This window comes from Castor canadensis, chromosome 4, assembly GCF_047511655.1.
Source record: "Castor canadensis chromosome 4, mCasCan1.hap1v2, whole genome shotgun sequence".
In the NCBI taxonomy this organism is placed as follows: Eukaryota; Metazoa; Chordata; class Mammalia; order Rodentia; family Castoridae; genus Castor; species Castor canadensis.
The window spans coordinates 139,709,412-139,731,164 of NC_133389.1; the positions used below are offsets into that span (position 1 = coordinate 139,709,412).

Consider the following 21,753-nt stretch of genomic DNA (forward strand, 5'->3'; position numbering starts at 1 on the left):
CAAGGTGATCCCTAAACAGTTGCCATTTCAAAAGTTGTGAGGCTGTATCTTCAATTGAAAAGACACTGGAGACAATATTGACTCAGTTACAAGGTCTTTGGAGGAAAATTTCCAGTACCATCCATCCTCTTCTAATTATAGTAAAATACGGTGGGATGTAAGAACCAAGTTTCTGTTGGGTGCCTCTTTGTCTAACTCCTATGACTCTGCTTTAGATTGTGCAATTCCTTCTGCCTGCTGGAACTGAGTAGTGTCCTAGGGTAACAGGATGAGTAAGGAGGGGCTGGAATGCAATCTGGCCTGACTCTAAGCTTTGCTTCCACTGTAACACATTATAAATACTAACCTTGCAAAGTGTTTTTCCCCCTTTCCCATCTAGTTTCACATTTAAGCCAAAATTTAGTAAAATAAATTCTGAGGAGCAGCTCCAAATCTTTAGTAAAGGTCTTCCCATCCTCTAAGATGCTCTTCTGTGAGAATACTTCTCCTCTCCCCCTTTCCCATACAGAACTTTACAGGGGTCAGTAAGAATGGCTTGTTGTGTTAGCCCTCCAACCAGATCTAGAGTCCTGAATGTTGAAATAAGCATCCGAATGAAGCAAATAAGCATAAGCTGATGGTTGAAGCAATTTTAATGTTAAAAAATGACAAAATAAAGAGCAGAGAGATTCCAGCTGAGTTTAAAAGATGGGGGGGCGGGGAGAATCATAAGTCAGATCAGAAGCAAATGGAGTCAGTGTTTTCTTGATAATAAAGGCTGCAGAAAAGGCAGGTTTTACCCATATTCGTGTATTTCTTTTGACGTTTGCCCCCTATTAAGCCGCAGAGGTGTTTTAAAATTGTTAGGAAACACACAGCCCAGCAGAACGGGTCCACAGTCTCAGAGAGGAGGTTCAAAAGGAAACGCGGCACGGGTGGGGGCAGGGCAGGGCGTGTGGGGGACCAGGTCTTTGCGTCTGTCCCTGCTTTAGGACAGGGTAAAGTACCGCCCCTCCTACAGAGCGGCTTCCTTCAGGTCGCACCCCCTGGCCCATCCGGTACTGCGTGCAAACGCGGGATAGTCCAGCGCGTCCCAAGCCAACGACCATCCGAGATTCAAGAAAGCAAGCCACAGCGCTGAGCACGGGCGTCCCGTGTGGAAGTGTCCAAGGAGACCGCCAGAAGTGCGCCAGCCGGGGTCGGAGAGTTTCCTTCTGGCCGAGAGGGGGAGCCCCGCGTCCCCGGCCGCGAGCAACCCGGAGTCCCGAGCCTGATCCCCAGTCGGTGCCAGCGCCAGTTCTGACTTCAGCTGATTAGGAAGAGGAGGAAGGGGGCAGACAGCACGAAGAGGGAGGGGAGCGGAGCCCGAGGGTCCTGAGTCCAGGCCGCGTAGACGGGAGAAACTTTCCTGCTGGGCCACCGCAGCGGCTGCGCGGACCCGGCGGCTCTCCACGCCCCTGGCCGAAGCCTGACCCGACTGCATCCCTCGGCAAGGTACGGAACGACCGCGTAGGTCTGCGCCGTCTCTCGGCTGCTTCCCAGCAGGTAGCCTGCAAGCTCTCAGATCCTGACCTCCCGATCGGTGGCGGGCGGTGGTCAGCCTTGGCCGCCAGGGTTGGGGAAGAAGGTGGGCGCGGGGACACGCGTCGCTGCTGCCCAGCAGGTTGCAAAAATTAGGACAGCGAAAAGCTCTGGGAGCCCTCCAACAGCAAAGGAGGCTAGGACCTGTTGATGCCTGCTCGGGCAGTGCTTGAGGGATGGCGGGGGCGCGCAACGAGGTCGGGGAGCCGCGTTCTCGGGTTCCTGGAGCCTCTCTTAACCTTTTGTGGTAACTTTGTATGAATGGCCGGGGTCGGGGTGTAGAAGCTGGAAGGGGGCTGTGGGGAGCCAGTGGATCAGTCCCGCTACGAATGCTTGGAGCCGACGGGGCTGAGCCGGCAAGTCATCACCGGGTCACAGGGAGGCGACCGAAGAGCGAACTTCTTCCCCCTTGGCTCTCTTTTGTTGGCTCCCGGAAAAATGTGGGCATGGGGGCGGGGAAGCGCGAAGCTCCGAGGCCGCGCCGCGGACACTTTAAAGGCCAGCACTGGGAGGGCCAGAGCTCAGGGGCGGTGTCCACATGGCCACTCTTAGGCTGGGCGGGTCGGGGAGCTCCTTGAGGAGGGCCGCTGCGTTAAGAGGAGCGCACGGCTCTGCGGGCGTGGAGACCCTCGGCGCTGCTTCCTCCTGCCAAGCTCGCTTGCTTGGGTCCACCTCCCCTGGCCGCTTTCCCTCACTACGATGCGGATCCAAAGCCGGTGCAGTCCGCTGCTCGCTATTCTGCCGCGCTGACTTTCCTGTGTGCGGGAGGGGACTCTGGGCAGGCTGGTTTTCTTGGAATGTGTTTACAATGTTGAATGGGACTTGAACAGGAAACTGGACGCTGAGGCTGGAAATAGCGTGCCAAGGTAGAGTAAGGAAGATGTAGCTGGTGTTGGGTTTGGCGAGTCCATTGGTATCCGTTGGGAAAACTCCAAGTGAGGGCTGAGGATCAAGGCACCCCTCCCTGTGTATTAGATTTTCCCAACCGAGTTCGCCTTTTATGTGCAATCAGACGTTTACATGCACTATTTCAATTTGCAACTTTGACAAAATACAAAATGATCAATTAGGGAGGATTAAAAAAATTTTGTGCGTGTGTGCATGGTTTTAAAATATGTTGCACCAGCATTTGATAATAAAAAGTTTTGTAGCGCGTTTTACTTAAGACTAGCTTGTTAATTTCTAGGGCTTGCAGGCAGGATACTGATGATTTTGTGTAATGCCCCATGGGTGATTAGTTCGTATAAGAAGGGAAGGTTAGGAAACAGCTTGAATGTTAGGAGGTAGAAAACTCTGAGAGGAATTGGAAATGCTTCAGATTTGCAAATCGCCTGCTTTCTTTGCCAGTCTTTTCCTCCTTCCCCCACATACACAAGGAGCCTTGCTAGAAAACTCACCAATTGGGAGAGTGCATTTGCTGGTGACTACCAGCCTTGCTGAAAACAGCGGACAAGCTAAGGTACTGCTCCACTGCATAATTAAAAGGTCTCCTTGAGCTGTCCAGGAGTATTTTCCAAGTTTTTACGACTGACAAGGAGAGAAGGAAGGAATCTGGCGGGCAGCCAAACTAGATTGAGCTCAGTAGCTAGGCATGAAAGAGACTGGGGAAGTTGCGGGGGATAATTGGAAAGGGACTGTTGGTTGTACTTGGCGTCAAAGAAGGGGTTTCTTTTGCAATGAGAATTTCTAGGTGACTATGATCATTCTTCTTGGCAAAAATAATACCAAACTAAGCAGAGTTCAGACGTATATAACCAAGGAGAATGAGAAAAGGGCCGAAGAAGGAAAGTCTGACCCTTACCAGCCTTGCAGGGAAGAGCTGGGGACTATTTGTGCTGATGATACTTTGCAAATGTTCTGACTTTGTTAGTATCTGTCTCCTTAAGTTGGATTTTAGTATGTTGCAACTTCAGTCCTCTGCCCTTGACCTTGCTTCTTTGGTTTCAAGGCCAGTGAGAACTGAAGACTTAGGCTTCTAGCAGATGGTTTTCCACCTAAATTGAGTAATTCAGTTAGGTATTCTCAAATAGCAAGGATTTAGGTCATGGAATTAAAGTAGAAAAATGTGTCCAGCGTGTCTTCCTTGTGTTTCAGAAGTGATCCCAATGAATGGACTCCTGCTCTTTTACCTGAAGAAGTGAGGTTGGGGTGTTCGCTATATTTCACATATTTGCCCAGTTGTTAAAATTTTACTGCTTCCTAATTCCTAGCCAGACAGGGACTCAAAGTCTTATTTATCTGCAGCTCGGGCTCTTCTTTTATGAATTAAGGTTGTTTCTATTTCATCTGTCTACTTTTTAGTTTCTTAGGGTCTACTATTGTGAGCATGGGAATTAAATAGTAAAAAAAACACCTACAAATGTGGTTTGTGTTTCTTCTGGATTTGTGAGTTGAGGTTGGGAACATCTGCCTGCTCCCTGTGATTGACTTTATGAATCACCCTCTGCAAAGTGTTTTCCCTGACTGTGATTTCAGTTTTTCCACTTGCAAAGTAAAGAAACTTTCCTTTACGTAATTGCAAGCTCACTGTGAGAATTAAAGAGATGAAATAATGGTAATAGGCTTTCAGACATAAAGGTCATAGGGCTGCTGACTCAATTGAGTTTATGGGAATAAAATAGGAATATTTATATCTAGAATACACAGATAATAATGACATATCTGGAATTTACAAAAAATTACTACTTTTACATTTTAATCATAGCTCTAGTTTAATCATACATTTTCATTTTTCAGTATATTGGGTGAGATTTTGTTATGGTTAAGTCTGAGTCATTTTCTCAAACAGAAAAGAACAATAAACAGATTCATTATTTTTATTTCACTTTATGTTTATATTCAAGACCAGTTATTTTTAAAGTCCAGTTCAATTTTGTCTTTATGAGAAGTTAACAACTATATTTGCAAACTTGACTCTCTTCTCAAAAATAACACTTGGTATACTAAAATACACTTGGCATGTAGAAACAAAATTTATTTTCCTGATAACCACAACAATTTCCTTATGAGTTTAGACTGATTCAAGCAATATTTATTATGTGCCTACTATGACCCATTAGTCCTGCATTCAAATGTCAGCACTGCACTTCTCAGTTGTACTGATTTGTGCATATTATTTTACTTCTTAAACATTTTACCAGCATACGATTTATTGTGTGCATAGTTATGAACTGGTGACCTTACTAACTGTTGATCCATGCATGATACTTGTGAAATAGTTCATTTTTAGTTTGACATGTCACAATACTATCTATTTTTATAGTTGAGTGTTCTATGCTGCAGTCTTGGATGTTTAACTTAACTTTTAGATGAACAAGTCAATTTAAGAGGAAACAATGAGTATGAATAAACTGTTTAAAGAATAAAATATTTTGATAGGAAGATTAGTAATATTTTTTACACTTTGTATTATCATAAATAATAAACATATAAAAGTTAGAGCATATGGACTAAGGCAGTTGTATTGATATAGTTAAAATAATACTATAGCTATCTTTTGTTTGGAACCACCAGAGAACAAGTGAATATCCAAGAATATATTATGGTAATGTATAATATTTAATATAATATAATGCAAAATGTATGATCTTTATGTTTAAAAATATTTTTTTCCATTGCGGAATAGAAATGGTTTTTATTTAAATTTTACTTGCAGAATGATTTGTTTGTGTTGAACTGCAGTTTTGCAATTTGTCTTCTAAAACCTCTAAAGGATTAAAACATTATTTTATTCTAATATAACAGTGAATTCAAAGGTAGCTACAGATACCGGTTGCATGACTGCCATAAGCCCTGGTCCCCAAACATTAAAGGCTGGTGAATCGAATAGCGTTTGCTTTAATGCATTTAGAGATCAGGAAGCTTAAGCTTGTTCCTGTGGGAGCCTAAAATATATTCAAATTGGAAGAAGAAGAAAAATGGCATAAACTTTGAACATAGAAGTACCTTCTCTTCCAAACAGTGGAGATAAGTAGTTGAAATAAGATCCTTTTTTATTATAAGAGAGAATGCCTAAAAGTCACTCTTCCACAGTAAGACCTAGAAAACAGTCTGCTTTCAGGCTCTGTTATTTGCTAATTTTGCGTTTACTTTATGCTTAGAAATGTCTTCAGCCACTCTCCTGATGCGCACCCTGCATGAAGATTTTCCATCAGAGCACAGTTAATTGACTCAATACTGTGCAGGAGAATCGGGACCAATTTCCTGTTTACATTGAAATGCTACAGTTGTGGTAAACTTGAAATTGGTTTTGCCTTTCGATATTGTGTACTTAAGAATAGTTTTAGAAAGGCTGCTTCACGCACTCAGAATATGAAGAAATGAGTTAACTTGGGTCACAAGTGAGTTATCACTGTATTTTGTGCAAAGATTAATATGGCTTCTAAAAAAAGTTTTCAACAACTTTGTGTGTATTTTCTAGGGTACACCTAAGAGAGCACATATAAATAGCAATTCTTCCCTTCATCACACATTATTTTTGGTACTAACATCATGTAAATATGTCTACATATAGTTTTCATCACATGCCTTCTGGCAAAGAGGTTCAGAAGAGACCTTTGAAACATCCATCCCTTAGGTGACTAATCTCTCTGTCTCTTTCCATTTATGTCTCATTCTCTCTTTCTCATTTTGAGATGTATATATTCTTAGATTTTCCTCTATTTGTTTGAGATATATTTTCATATTAGATAAGACAGTTTCAATTAATTGATTTTTTTAACATTTTTATTGGTATATGGTAGTTATATGAGAGGTTTTGTTTTGACATATCCCTACATACATATATTGCTCCCTGGTTTTATTTCATTCCCTCCATTATTTACCCTCCTCTCCAACTCAACTAATTGATATTTTTGAGCCCAATTTAACAATTAATTTAAAACGTTTTTCAATATGATTGTGCTATGATCTTTGATAATTTTGTTTTCAAATACTCAAATCATTTTTAGGCTTTTATTTATTTCTGAAAAAAAAGGGAAATATTTGGCAAGATCTCTCCACATTCTTGTACATCTGCCTGGATTCTACTTAAGAATAGAGAAGACCCTGATGATGACATTCTAAAGGAAGTCTTTTCTCTTTTCAAAGAGAATCCAGACAGATATTCAGTCAAGGTAGAATCAGCTGGGTGTGATGGCACACACAAGTAATCCCTGCTGGACAAGAGGATGGCAATTCTAGGCCAGCCCTGGTGAAAGTTAGTAAGATCTTCTCTCCAAAACAAGCAGGGTGTGGTGGTGTACACTGTAATTCCAGCATTCTGGAGGCTGAGGCAGGAGGACTGAGAAATCAAGGCCAGCCTGGAAAAACAAACAAAATTAAAAAATAAACAAACCAAGATTAAATGAATTCTTCAGTCTTTAATCTACTTCCTTAAAAGATGATCATTTAAGAGCATAAATAATCCACTAACTAAATAAGAAAGAATTTAGTTATATGATATTATACAATGTTTTCTATCTTTTGGTGGTATTGGTGTTTGAACAAAGGGTTGGTGCTCGCTTACAAGCACTGAGCCATGCCTTGAGTCATTTCTTCTTCAGTTATTTTTCAGATAGGATCTCAGTGTTTTTTGCCCAGGCTGGCCTTGGATCAAGATACTCCAACCAATGCTTCCCAAGTAGCTTGGATTATAGAGTTCAGCACCATGCCCAACTCTTATATAATATTTTCAAATAGTTGCCTAATAGTTCATGAAATGATGACAAGCTCTCCTCACTTGGTCTGTATACAAACAGGTAATATCAATTTTAAATATCATTTTAGCAAAAAAAAGGCAAACATAGCCTTTGTGCTATAGCAGCAAACCTGCAAATTTGAGGTCTCATGCCTGTAATCGTAACTACACAGGAGGCCAAGATCAGGGGGATCACAGTTCGAATCCAGCCACAGGCAAACAGTTCACAAGATCCTATCTCCAAAAACTCATCACAAAAGAGTGGCTCAAGGTGTATGCCCTGAGTTCCAACCCCAATACTGCAAAAAAAAAAAAAAAAAAAAAAAAAGTTGACATTCAAGAGAATAAGCCTGATTTTAGCTTTTTGATTTCTCTCATAGGCTTCATAAAAATTAAGAAGGTGCTACATTTTAAAGTAAAATTTTAACAGCATATAGGTTCATTTACCCAGACACCAGCATTGGTAAGTTAAAACGGATATGCAAGTATTCATAAGAGTTTTATTTAAGAAACCATTATGCGTAAAGTATCTTTACAAGTCAAGGTGCTTGTTATCCTCTGTAATTCATTTCAGTTTTTGTCTGTTTGAGGAATTGTGTGGAAAATGCAGAGTTTTAGCTGGGCACCAGTGGCTCACACCTGTAATCCTAGCTACTCAGGAGGCAGAGATCAGGAGGACAGCGGTTCAAAGCCAGCCCAGGCAGTCCACGAGACCCTATTTCAAAAATAACCCATCACAAAAAAGGGCTGGTGCAGTGACTCAAGGGGTAGGCCCTGAGTTTAAGCCCAGTACCACAAAAAAAAAAAAAAAAAGCTCAAATGCAGAGCTTTGATTGCTGGCTGAACTTCCCTAAACTTCCCTATTCCCTTTTGAAGATGTGTACTGTTGTAATTATAAAAATGTCCCCCAATATAAATACTGGTCATTACCTGAAATGCACATAATTACAGAGAAAGTTTGGCTTATTGAAAAGAACAATTGTATAACTGAATTAATTTCAAAGCAATCTATCCTTATACTGTCTGTGATAATTTAAAATAATTAGTAAGAGATTGTTGTTTGTGCAATATGATCTCTCAAAACACAGTTTGAGGGAACTATGAAGCAATCAAATTTTAGTCAATGAATTTTATTTGAAATTATATAAATGCCACCTAAAATGGCAAAAGTCAATTGTTTCAGATTTATCAAGTAGTATTGCTTTATAATAAGAATAACTGTTGTTTTAAATTGGTATGAATTATTATTGATATGACTCTGAATGTATGGGAGAACAGCCTTTGAAATTCTGTACCGGTGTACCAGTCAGGAAGATCATCTTTAATCCTTTAAAGGAAGAACTGTTATTAGATTTACAACAATTATGAATTATCATAGGCTTAATTGCTTGCATTAAGTAGTCTAGGAAATTTATGATTAATTTAGAAAAATGAAATTTCTTACAGTGCAGATGAGAACAATGTTTTAGACCTGATATCATCTTACTTTGAACTTCTATATCCAATGAGTTTTCTTCTTTATTTAATGATTTTATGTTATGTTGTCATAAATTTGCTATCTTCCACCTCTCTCATTTTGGAAAATGAAACTATGTTTAATCTACGGGAGTCTGCAAATAAAAGGATTCTGATTTGATCCAGTTGAATTTAACAAATGTAGATTGAATATCACTTGTTCTTTTTTGTACTTGTGTCCTTTATTAGCAATAGGTTACAGAGACTTAACTCAAATTAACTTAAATAGAACTTGGTATTTCCATGTAATTCTGAGTTACATGGGGAGGGAGAATGGTGGAAAAGTTGGATATTCACCAGTGTGAGTGGAAGTGGTGTATGGAAAGAATGTTTCGAGCAGATTCTTGAATCAAGTCACCTAGGATGAAGATGAGGTAGGCAGACAAAGAAGGGAGACTTTCAGACAGAGCACAGGAAAGGCAAGGAGGCATGAAGCCATGGCAATGATTTTGCATAGCAGTTCTGGATTTAGGAGCCATAGAGATGTTTCTCCCTTTTGTTTCCATGTTCATGACCAAAATCACTAGTAATTACATACAGGACTTTAGGAATTTTAACTGGATTAACTGTTTTGAAAATCTGCCATCTTATTATTTGTTGTTTCTCTAGAAATATGTAATTAGAGTCATAAGGCATAGGTTATGTGCTTTATTTTACATTTATATTTAATTTCAGAATGTGCAAATTAAAAAATGATTTGTGTTTCTCACAGCATTAACTGCATTTCAGTGGGTTTTGAGGATCCTTTACTATTCGTGTTTAAAGGATAGTTATGCCAAGTAGTTCATTGTATCTTCTACTTGGAAATAAGTGTCCATGCCAGTATTAATGGTTTTTATGAACACTGTTGGCAGAAATAAATAAATTCCGTACATATGGAAGCCCCACCTTATTTTTGGATTTATTGTACTTAGTGTTGACCAAAAAAAAAAAATCCAAGGAAATTTCAAAATCCCCGGATTTTCCATTCAAACTCACACATTCCACAGCTCAGTTGATGTGGAAAAGCTCTCAGTTCTGTGTTATTAACAGTGTGTTTAAGTCATTGTGTGATCTGCTGAGTGGCAAGGTAAAAGTGAATGTGCTTAACGTAAGTGGGAAAGTGAAAATTTGAGATTTGTTGAAAGGTGGTGTGTCTAACTGAAGTTGGGTGACCTTATGGAAAAATGAATCAAGCATCTGCAGGACAGTGCAGAATTCTGTGCACCCTGAGCATGTGAGGTTTTTCCTCAATAGTAGTCTCCTTGGAACTGGATACCCACAGATACCAGGGGTCTGCTATACTTATGTTTGATAATAAATGTAAGATCCTAAAAAATGTAGTCTGGATAGAAAAGCTATAAAACCACAAATACATAAAGATGATGTTTACATATGTTCTATAATTGTTTTTCTGGTATTTCCTTATTTCCTTGAAACACTCTGATAAGTAAAATAACAAACTTATACTCCTGTACAGTCTTTTCATCTAATCTTCTGAGGGCAGCTTCAAGACATTACTTAATCCACCTTATCTATGTCCTAAAATCACCTTCATTCCTGTGCATCCTGCCTTTTCTCCTGGCTAGCTTATCATCACCACCCTTTACAAGTCCCCAGTCTCCTCCCTGTTCAGGCTTCTATCCCTCTGTAGCTCAGGAAGTTATTTAAGATGATTGTTTGGCTCTTTGAGGAGACTCATACTCTAAGTCTGACTCACATGGTATGGTTTTTTTCCCCGTGCACATTAATAAATGTGTTCACCATTTTTCCTATTTGATTGGTGTACTGTTAGTTCATTCCACAGAACCTTCATGGGGGAAGGTTTTCCCTTTGCCCAAACAGGTCCAAAGCATAGTTTTGTATTTGAAAACTGATACAATACCTTCACAGTCAAATAAACAGTGTGTTTATTGGTTTTAGCTCTACTTTATGTGTGTTTTTTTTTTTTTTTTTTTGGTGGTGGTACTGAGGTTTGCACTCAGGGTCTCACACTTGCAAGGCAAAAACTTTACTACTTGAGCCGATTCCCTCCCCTCAGCTCTGTTTTTTTTTTGGACAAAATAATGGGTTTTGTATGATAATTCCATACATGCATATAATGTACTTTGATCATTTTCACCCCCTTTATTATTCTTTCTCATCCTACCTCCTCTTTCCCCGCTTTTCCCTTCCACAGGTCTAACAGTGCCCTTTTACTGTCATGTCCTTTACCCCTCCCCCCAAAATTCCACATAAGTGAGAAGACATGCAAACTTTGTTTTCTATGGCTTAGTTTGCTTTACATGATCTCAAGTTTCATCCATTTTCATGCAAATAATATAATTTCATTCTTCTTTATAGCTGAGAAAAGAAGAATGAAATATATACACTCCATTGTGTATATGAACCACATTTGTTTCTATTTTCTCTGGGATTGATTATTGAAGGAATACTTTTTCCTTGTCCCAATTATAGTTAGCTATATGAAATGACAGGACTAGGGAGTGATAGGATAGAAAAGACTTCTTTACGCTTAGCAGGGGAACACTGGATGAGAAGGCACATGTTGGCATTATATTGGTTCTGTCTGGAATATATGCTTCATATGCTGCAGGGGATTACTTTTGTTAAGAAGAAACCCATCTCAAGGGTAAAGGAAATGCATTAAAGATGGCAGAATAAGTTGTAAAGAAGGTTAAACTTTGTAGTTATTACATAGCGTGTAAACCCAACATTGGAGGGGGGGAGGTGGCACAAACAATGTATACACATGTAAGTAAATGTAAAAATGATAAAATAAAAAAGAGAAAAAAAAGAGCTTGTGTACATGGTAGAATTGTTGAGTCTCCATTTTCTGGACTTACTATTGAGTGAGATATTAAATTTCTTTGTTTTTCAAACTAACTTGAATAGAATTTTTAATTACTTTAAATAGAAAGTATTCTAATGATGGCAGTTATAAGTGACCTCTTAATTTTGCAAGTAACCACATTAGAAGTAGTAATTTAAGTATTAAAGTTCATAGAGTATTTGTGTTTTGTAAACATTTTATATAGTTAGTGCAATTCATCCAGAAAATACTGTTTCAATCATCAAATACTACTATGTAATACAATTAACAGACAGCCACAGTACTAACGGAATTTATTCTTATATGAATAAATTAATGAGGAGGCAGAGGCAAACAAAACTGGGAATAATTTAACAGGCTCAGGCAATAGGCAATTTAATGAAGAATAAACTTGTCCAATGAATTCACAGAATTGCAACAGTGTTTATTGGTTGTATGGTATTGTTAGTGCATTAAGTTAATGTGTATAAATGTTAATTATAAGAATGAGTAATCATTAAAGGAATCTCAGTGTCTGGTTTGAGTAATTTAGAATTATAGTTTCATGTTAACACTAATTTATAACTATTTAAATAGAAGACATAAAGCTTGTGGGGGTAAAATTAAATTATGAACTGAAGATCCATTTGCAGAGGTATTAAAATGCAGACATATACTAAACTTTTAAGAGCAAGTGACAGAATCTCGTCAAACTCTAGTCAGGATCTTCTCAATCCTCTTCTCAACTAGGCTTTGACTTCTGGCTTCTTTGTTATCTCCACATTGTCCAAATTTAGCAAGAATCCTGCTAACCCTCTTTAGCCATCTCAATATCTAATCATACTCTATATCAATGGGATTATTGCCTTCACCATCTACTAGATGAAGTCTGATCAACCTGGCCTGATTTCAGAAGGAGTCCTGTCAGGTCAGCTTAGTCAGAATGTTCCATACCTGTGATGCTTCCTCTTCGTAATTCTTCCCTTGTTCCCCAACCTGCTCATGGGCTGTAAATTTCCAGTTTTCATTCCTGTATTTGGATTTGGACCTCATCTCTCCAGTACTGCAAAAACCCACTAGTGGCCCCTGTAAGTATTATGGTGATCCTAAACAAGTGAAATCTACCTTATCATATAGCAATTGGCAGGAATAAATCTTTTCTTTAACAGTAACTTTATAAAACCTTAATCACTGGAACCATTAACAGTTTAATTATTTTCTTAGCTTAGCTTTTTTGATGACTTAGCATTATGAAAAAATACGTATACAGACATATATGTGCATATACATTTAATGTGCTGTTTCAAATGTGGAAATATATGTGACTCTTTGTTCTCTTGCTCTAAAAGTGGTAAGAATTATCCAAAGAGAGCTGACAAAAGCAAGAGAGAAATGTACTTCACAATATTAATAACTTCCTAAGCTGAAATAGTAACTAAATAGTTTAAGCAGGAAGTGGAGGCAAGCGAAACTGGAAATAATCTAACAAGCTCAAAGATTAGTCAAGAGTCCCAATGGGCAGGTTTGTTGAGAATGAGGGGGTGTGAGAAATAGAAAGGTAGATGATTGTGAAAGTGATGCACATGAGGAAGAACAGTGGGTGAGATGTGGGTGGGAATAGTGAAAGCCTTGGGGAAAGCAGTGTGATAACTGAAACATTGGTGAAGAGCAGCAAGGCTAATGTGTTAGTATTGCTATCAGAGCAGGTGCTGGAAGCATGTAGATTGGCGAGAGACTTAGCCAGTAACTTGAATACCAAAGGGAAATAAAAGAGACATCAGGGGAGCGGTTACTGATGTAGAGATCTGAAGAAACAAGAACTCCTGCATTCCTGTGATTGAGATGTCCATTCTAATGTTTAGCATCATAATGCAATAAACATGCTTGAGATGCTTCATCCATGAGATCATGACCTTAGGTCATAGCAACTAAGGAAGTCACTACACTGGGAAAACTAGGCAAGAGAGACCAGAGAATAAAGACCCACAATTCTCAGAAGATTATAGTTTCTTTAGAAGCTGTTGTCCAGGGATGGTCCTGGGGCCTCCATTTGTCCTCACAGAGTAGTGCCCTCTGGTGACCTTTCTTTTCTGGGGTGAAAGGGGTCTACATTCTTGTGGGTTTTTCAATATGAAAAAATGCCAGTTGGTTTAGAAATTGTAAAGTGAATCTCATGCTCTACTTTGGACATTCCACTATAAAATATAACTTTTGACTCACAGTAGGTATAAAATAAGAACTTACATTTCCAACTCCTGCTTGTGCTGATACAGTCAGAGAAAATGAAAATAATCTCCCCCCATTAATTTGTTACTCTCTCTATTGGGATCTTTATAGCACCTGTACTCTTCCCATAATCTATTTTCTCATACCTGTGAATCCACACCAAAAAGGATTTTTTAGCAACAGAGTAATAATAACAGCACTTGTAGTACTTACTATGTCCTAAGTATTGTGCTGTTTTTTTTTTTTTTTGAAACTTGTAAACAGTAAAGAAACGTGTTAACACATGTAAGATTTCACAGGCAGAAAACAGTGGAACCAGAGCAGGTGTTTGAATGTGTAGTGTATCTTAACCTCCACAGTAGCCAAGGAAGTATCCAGTAGAATGCTAATAGCCTGCTGGAGTTCTCATCATTAGTGAGAATGCAGCAATTTTGAGTTACCTGAATGCCTGGACTTCTGATAGATGCTTGATTCTTTTTGTTTGTTTTTGCTCCTCTGATGGCAAAATTAGCTGCTCGTCTATGCTCTCAGAAAGAGCAAATTGGAACTCCCATGTGATAAGACAATTGTTTATTTTACCCTACTTAGTTAAATAAACATAAGAATCAGTCCACTGATTAAGTTGTGTCTGCCTATGGCTTTGAGTTTTGCTTGATATGATTTACAGGAGAATTATAGTTTGAATTGCAAGAGTGCTACTTGAAGGTCCATGTTTTAGAATTTTTTGGGAGTTTGTGGAAACTCTGAGGTGGGGTCCACTGGGGGGCCTTTAGATCATTGGAGGTATGCTCTTGATGAGGATTGTGAGATCCTTGTTTCATTTCTCTGTCTCTCTCTCTCCCTGGCTATATGGTGAGCAGTTTTTCTCTGCCATATGCTCCCACCAGGATGTACTTACACAGTGAGATAGTCCAGTTTTTTCTTAAGCCCATTTTCCCTTGGGTTTTCTCAAAAGTTTGAGTAAGTAGTCTAAGACATCAAATTACTAATATTAATAGTTTCTACTTGTCTGACATGTAGTTTTCACTTATGTATTTGACAGTATTTTTCTTCATTGTGAAAATGGACGAGATAACTTCAAAGAACTTTTTATCACTTAGGATAGCTTATAGTTTCAATTTTGTTTTTTTTTTAAAAAAACAATTTCTTAATCAATATATCTAATTTTAGCAATTAATTTCACCATTTTATCTTTTCTTGAAAAATTAAACTGTTAGACATTTGATTTCTTATGGTATTTCTGGTATGGCCTGTATGTTAATAGAAGTTCCTCTTGACAAACAATTTGACCTAGTCTGGTTTTTAGGAAAGACTTCTTAGTGGAATGCAATGGGAGGTGGAGAGAAAATGTTTGAAGCATGTAGACAGCCTTGCAGGAAGAGAGAGTATATGGGTTAGTCACAGAATTAGGATACTGAAAACAACTACAGAACAGAGTAGGAGAGAGAGGATGGCTGTTGCCGGAGCAGAATCCAGCGTGGCCAAGTCTGATCTTGAAGGATTTTACAATCCAAAGTTTGTGCTTCATTCCAACAGCATTTGGAAACTCTTGAAGGATTAGAGGAGAGTTGTGACAAGATGTTATATGCAGTTTAGCAAGAACTCAACTGTTACTCAGCCAGTCTGTCTAGGCAAGAAAAGGTAAAAAGAGAAGGTAGAGTGATCACAATGAGAAATGAGCTTATCTAGAGATATGAAGGAAGAACGACATCTGTATGCTTTGATTATTTGCTAATGATCATGGTAGGTATGTAGGAGGATAGGGTAAATGTTGATTCTAAGGTTTCTAGTCTTGGCAGCCTGGATGTTTGTACCATTTTTCAACAGTAAATGTAGTAAAAGTAGATCATTGAAGGAGAAGAATGATTTCCATTTTGTACACATCTTGATTTTCTTTGACTCTTTCTGTGTAAACAGTTGCTTTCATTACTCTTTCTAACCCCAAAACTCATATTTGTAAACTGAAACCTAAAAACCTTTACATATGTGCATGCTCACACCCATACCCCACACATGCATACCTATCACTAGCCCAGGTCACTTTTCTTAGCACCATCCCTACACATGGATGTGGTGCTTTTCAGAATTCTAGGCAATATCAAGGGACTAGTTTCCCGAGTGAATACACTAGCAGATTAATGTAGTAAGGAAGTTACTGTGCTCCACAATGGCTAAAATAATAGACTGAGGACTGAGCTATTAGAAGAGACAGGACACAAAGAGGGAAGAAAGAGATTGACAGGAGAAAAGGGACAGTCTATATGCTATCTTCCAGACAAATGACATTTTATCAGGAATCAAGAATCAAAAATATAAATTAGAGGGGGTCCATAGTACTCTGAAATACATTGGGATCACCTTAGGAGGGTGATGGGAGTTTATTGCTCAGGTACGTTTCTTGATAGCAGATGTGTTTGTTCCTATTTTGGACTATGAGCTTATGTACCACTAAATTAGCATTTTATATTACAGAGTATTTGACACTTTAAACATATATTCATTAATATTCATTGTAGGTCTGTATGATCAATATCTGATTTTAGCCTGATCTTTGCCTTCCTCATACGTAAGAGTATGCTGTTTACAAGTACAGTACTCTTTGACAGGGAAATTAATTGCACACTGCTTTTCTTTCTTAACTTGTAACATAGCACCAATAATAACTATGTATAAGGGTTTTTAAGGATTAAAAACTTAACTGATGCATGTAGCACAGTGGCTGGCATTTTGTAAATTGTACCTAGTGTTATTATGAAGTTAAAGAGCAATTTTTATGCTGATATATTTAAATTTTATAGTACCATTATGTGCTATTTTTGTCCTGCTTAAAAATATGCTATTTTATCAAGGTGAATTTATCCCCAGTGATAAACACAAGTGAAAACAACTTTAATGTACCATGTCATTTGTGACTTATAAAATATAAAAATTAGAGTGACAGTAAATTTCTTTCTGTTTTGACTATAACTTCATCAAAAGTTATATGTTTTCAAAAAAATATACACAAGTTGAAAAATTGTATGATTTGAACTGGGATGCAATATCTCTCTATAATTTTGGATTTAAATAAATGAAATATACTAGTAGGAAGTTTGTAATATAAAATATTAATATGAATCAAAATAAGAAACCATTATTCCTAAAATTATGTAGGAAAAAGTATTAAGATTTTCTTGTATAGCATCCACACTGTTTTTTCTTAATTGTATGATTAATTCATGCTGTTACCACACATTTAAGAATATTGAAGTTTAGTATAAAGGAAAAAAGAGAATCTCAGCCATTTTGATGACATTTTCCTTTGTTTTTCAATTATAATTGAGGTCATGTGCCACACACTGGTTTGTTATTAAATTTTTTTCACACAATATGCTATGATGTCCAGCTGTTAGTTGTGTGGACTGGTATGGGGGCAGGAAGAACTCCAGGAGGAGAATACTATAGACCACATTTCATAATTTCAAATTCATGGCACTATTAAAAATACATGTAGATTTATAGTGTCTAACAGAAAATTAGTAATCAGAGAAACATAAATCATTTGGTGTGGCTTCTGTCAGAACCATGTAGTAGGTGATTTTTCACTGGTAGACAACTGACTGAGCCTCTAGAAAGGATTAGTCTTTTATAACCTGGATGTCACTTAGGCAGTCATGCCCCTTTGCTTTGTCTCTCTCTCAGCCCTCTCAAGACTTGACTTATTTTTCAATCAAATAGCTGTGATCATGATTACCAGAGGCCTGGACTCTGAATCTTAGAGGATGTTATTTTCTGGTTGCACGCATTAGCGTCTACATGTGCCTGGACACAATGAAATTTGGTTGTGGGAAAAGTCTGTCTGTGTCTCTTCCTGACATCTGCACAGGCATTAAAGTAAATAAGGCCTCGTAGACAGGGTCTGTTTTTTAGGTTTAGTATTGAAAACACATCATTTCCATCAAGGGCTAAAGGAAAGCTGGATCTGGATTTGGTTTTCTAAATTTGCACAGGAAAACCATTATCACAGAAGTCTTTGAGAAACTAATTCTCCTCCATACTAAGATGCAAACCTTACAAAGTCAGCTTTTGACCATTTTTCCCCCTTAACATTTTAAAACGAAATCCTCTCTGGTTAAGTTTTGAAAAACAATCATGTGCATTAGAGAGAGAGAGAGAGAGAGAGAGAGAGAGAGAGAGAGAGAGAGAGAGAAATTCACAAAGCAGAAATGCACTGAACCTTTGTTGAATTTTTTTTGTGTGTGTGTGCTATGGATGGAACACAGGGCTTCACTCATGCTAGGCAAGTATCTCATTATACTTTTACTTATATACCTGTCTTACATTCTCTATATTGAACTTCTGCAAGAAAATGTGGAGTGAAGTTTGTAGTCTATGTTACAGAATTGATGACTTATTTAGATATGGATAAATCTGGCCCCTTATTAGATGTTCCCATTTTGTGTACTCTTGTTCCTGGCTTCATCACTTACTGGTTAAGGGGTCTTGTGGATGCTTATATAGCAAAATAAGGGGTATTTATAGATTTTTTTTCTCAACTTCAGAATGAGGATAATGACATGACCTCCATATGTATCACTTGGTGGCATAAAAGCAAGAATCTTCAGCAGCATCACTTTTTTTCATGAAGCTTCCCCTCGTGTGTGTCCTCCTTTGGCCTCAAGATTATTAAAGTTCAAGCTGTTTGTTGGATTTGGGAGCAGGCAACATCAGATTTCCTTGTTCTCCCTCCTTTGTCAGATCATCATTGAAGCTTCTGCAAATCAATACATAGTTAACATTGCTCTTGTTACATTGTTGTTTTTGAAATTGTTGCTTTTCATAGTTTGACTCCAGTGGCAGTTTTCTTTTCAATCCTCCATTTGGAGAGATGTCGCATCACCAAGGGTCTCTATGTTAGGAAGAAATTGTTATGTTATCTTGAGATTCTATGCCAATATAAGAAAGAAGTTTCTGACAATGGATCAAGATTGCTTTTTCAACAGTTCTGCTCTTTTACTGAACCTGTTTAGAGAAAAGCTGAATAACTCCGGGTCAGGACTACTGTAGAAGAACATCCCGTATTAACTCTGTAACTTAATCTAATTTTAATCATGGGGTGACCATTCTTCTATGGTAATATTTGTAAATAAGGGAGAACTAGTAATTATGTGCTAAGTGAATTAGACTTTCTGGGGTTCTCCTACTCATGCAACCCTCATCTAGCCAACATGTTTTAATCTGTTCTTTTGGGTCAGCTACTGTGCTAGACTCTTTCAGTGAATCCTTATTAGAGAACAATGGATTTACATGCCTAATCTGCTTGCTGCAAGGGCAATTCCTTTGATGTCTTTAATTCATTTGATTTTGGCACTTGACTCCATAAAGTTTGTTTAAAGTAAAACTATGATATTTTAATTACAGCGAAGCAGTACCATTCTTCTAAGAGTATGATGCACTAATTCTGTGACTTCATTCACTCCTCAGCTTGATCTTATACTGCTCCTAATTGAGTTTTGTGGCCTTGGTCTATGGGGAACCATTCAACATTTTTAAGCTGGGTGTAAGCAAAAGAAAAAGGAAGAAAGAAACATGATAAACTTTGCACTTATGAAAACTTATAGCTTTGGGAAAGAAAGAAAAATGAGGTTTGAGAATAAAATCATAGAATTAAATTAGGATATATTAAAATAGTCTAGATTAGCAATGATGAAAACCTAAGCTTAAGAGATACCAACAAGATTGATGAAGAATGTTTGAATTTCAGAGAGGAGTAGTAGAGAGGAACTTGTGTAGATTGCAGGCTTGATAGTTTGATTAGATTGTGGTAAATTTCATCAAGACAAGGCAAATATAGGAGGAAGAATGTGACTGGAGGAAAAAACTAAGAATTCCAGTTTGGGTTTTTGAGTTTGAGGTGTTTGGGAACTTTAGCTGAAGATGTCCTATAATAAGGTAGATAAACCATTTGGAAATAGGAGGCAATCCTGGGATAGAAATATAGATTTGGGAGTAGTCAGCATGGGAGTGATTTCTAGTGCCCTGAAGTTAGACCACTCAGAGCATTGGCATTTAAGAGAAGCTGGACAATGGAAGCAGGTAAAAGACATCAAGAAGAAAATCTGAATCCAAAGTTTCTACACCAGAAGGATATCTTAACTCTAGAGAGAGTTAATAGAGATCTGAACTAGTTCCATTTTATAGGGAAAGGAAAAGATTAACTTGAAAATTATTTTAACAGAATGATTCTGTGTTAGAGACCAATTGTACCTAGTATCTGTCAATGTTTCTAGAATTGACCAAGTTAGCTGGCCAGAGTTTGTGTCATTTTTTGGTTGCCATTTTCCATGTCCACATGGTTCTCTCTGCATTCTGTTTCTACAAAATCATTAAATTACTTATTTATTTTTTATTGTTGTGCTAGGTGGGGGTACACTGTGGCATTTACGAAAGTTCTTATAATGTATTAAATATATCATACTTGAATTCACCTCCTCCACCATTCTCCTTTATCCTTGCTCCCTGAAATAGTTTCAACAGATATAATTTTTCCATTTACATACATGTGTACACAGTATTTGCACTGTGTTCATCCTCCCATTCCCTTCCCCCTCACCCCCACATACTGGTACCAACCAAAAAACTATTTTTATAGCTAACCTAAATTGTATTGTGAAGTTACCTCTCCCTGTTTGTGATGTCAGGTGGAGCTATAAGGATTCAGACATCATTTTAAATGTGACTACTAAAAAGAAATAGAGATAGCTGGAACTAAATATGACAGGATATAACCAATTTTGGCAAAAATGGAATTGCCAGATTAAATCTTTTGAAATCACCATAAGAAGAGGGGACTAAGGTAAAAAGGAGAAAAATAGAGGGGATGAACCAGTTTGGGCTGCAATACGTATATACAAGGAAATGTCACAGTGAAACACCCTATATAGCTATCTTAAATAAACAAAAATGTCTGTTTTTTTTTCTTTCAAATAGAGAACAGGAAGGCAAAACATGTCCAGTCAAGGGGGTTGGGACCAGTGGAAGGAGATGGAAGAATATAAGGAAAGGGTGTAGAAGGGTGAATATGGTAGAAATATTACATATTCATGTTTGTAAATGGAAAACTGAGTCCTGTTGAAACTATTCCAGGAATGGGAGGGGAGGATAAATGAGAATGATGGAAGGGTGAATCCAACTATGATATATTATAAGAACTTTTGTAAATGTTACAATGTACCTCTAGTATAACATTAATAACAAAAAAGAAAGAAAGAAAAAGAAAATAACTTTCTATTAAATTACAGTAATATTCTTGGAAAGAATTTCATTATTTTATGGTAAAAATTATAAACATGTAAAGAATAGTATATAACATATATTATCTGTATATAACATGCATTGTAATATATATTATAAATATATACATTGCATAATTACATATTATATTAATCCATGTACATTTTGAATATGGCTGATATTATTAAACTTTTTTTTCTTATATCAAACTTAATATCTTATTTTCATATGGTACAGGGGACAGAATCCGGGGCCTTACAACTTGCTGAGCATGTGCTCTACAACTAAGCTATACCCCCAGCTCTCAAATTTTCTGTGGAGCCAATAATTCTGATAAATGAAACACTGAAAGAAATATAGCACTGAGGTAAATGTCTAACTTCTTGTACTGCTGTCTTCTTAGACAGCTCTTTCAATACAATTCAAATACTGCAAACTTGTTAATGTGTTTCTGTCATGTCATATCTTTTTTCTTTAAATACTAGAATTTTAGGGATAGCTAAGCCTTTTAAATTTTCATGAAAAGGAAAACAAAACAAAACAAATATGTATGGATTAACTTTCAGCAGCATTTCTGAATCTAGTGCTGGCATGAAGCTTTTTTAGCACTTTCTGTAGAGTGATTTTTTTTTTTTTTTTTTTTTTTTTTTTGAGACTAGGTCTTGCTATGTAGCCCAGGTCAGCCTCAGACTTGAAATCCTCCAGCCTCAGC

General features: G+C 37.5%; 1 protein-coding gene and 1 long non-coding RNA gene across 8 annotated transcripts in view; both read left to right on the plus strand.

The window, feature by feature from the left end:
- The first annotated feature begins 1,333 nt into the window (after positions 1 to 1,333).
- The window catches only part of Gulp1 (GULP PTB domain containing engulfment adaptor 1), a 250,732-nt gene continuing 230,312 nt past the window's right edge, over positions 1,334 to 21,753 (plus strand). For 3 of the 7 annotated variants that reach the window (XM_074071258.1, XM_074071250.1, XM_074071257.1), the window contains exon 1: positions 1,335 to 1,473. The gene's annotated coding sequence lies outside the window, so the exon portion shown is untranslated. Of the gene's footprint in view, positions 1,474 to 2,245; positions 2,427 to 2,466; positions 3,020 to 21,753 lie in introns of those variants that run through there. The other 4 variants (XM_074071255.1, XM_074071251.1, XM_074071253.1 and 1 more) reach the window with 4 other exon arrangements.
- LOC141422606 (uncharacterized) overlaps positions 21,114 to 21,753 on the plus strand; it is a 42,406-nt gene continuing 41,766 nt past the window's right edge. Inside the window, exon 1 of the long non-coding RNA XR_012447294.1 lies at positions 21,114 to 21,408. This is a non-coding gene — a long non-coding RNA (uncharacterized lncRNA). The remainder of the gene's footprint in view (positions 21,409 to 21,753) is intronic.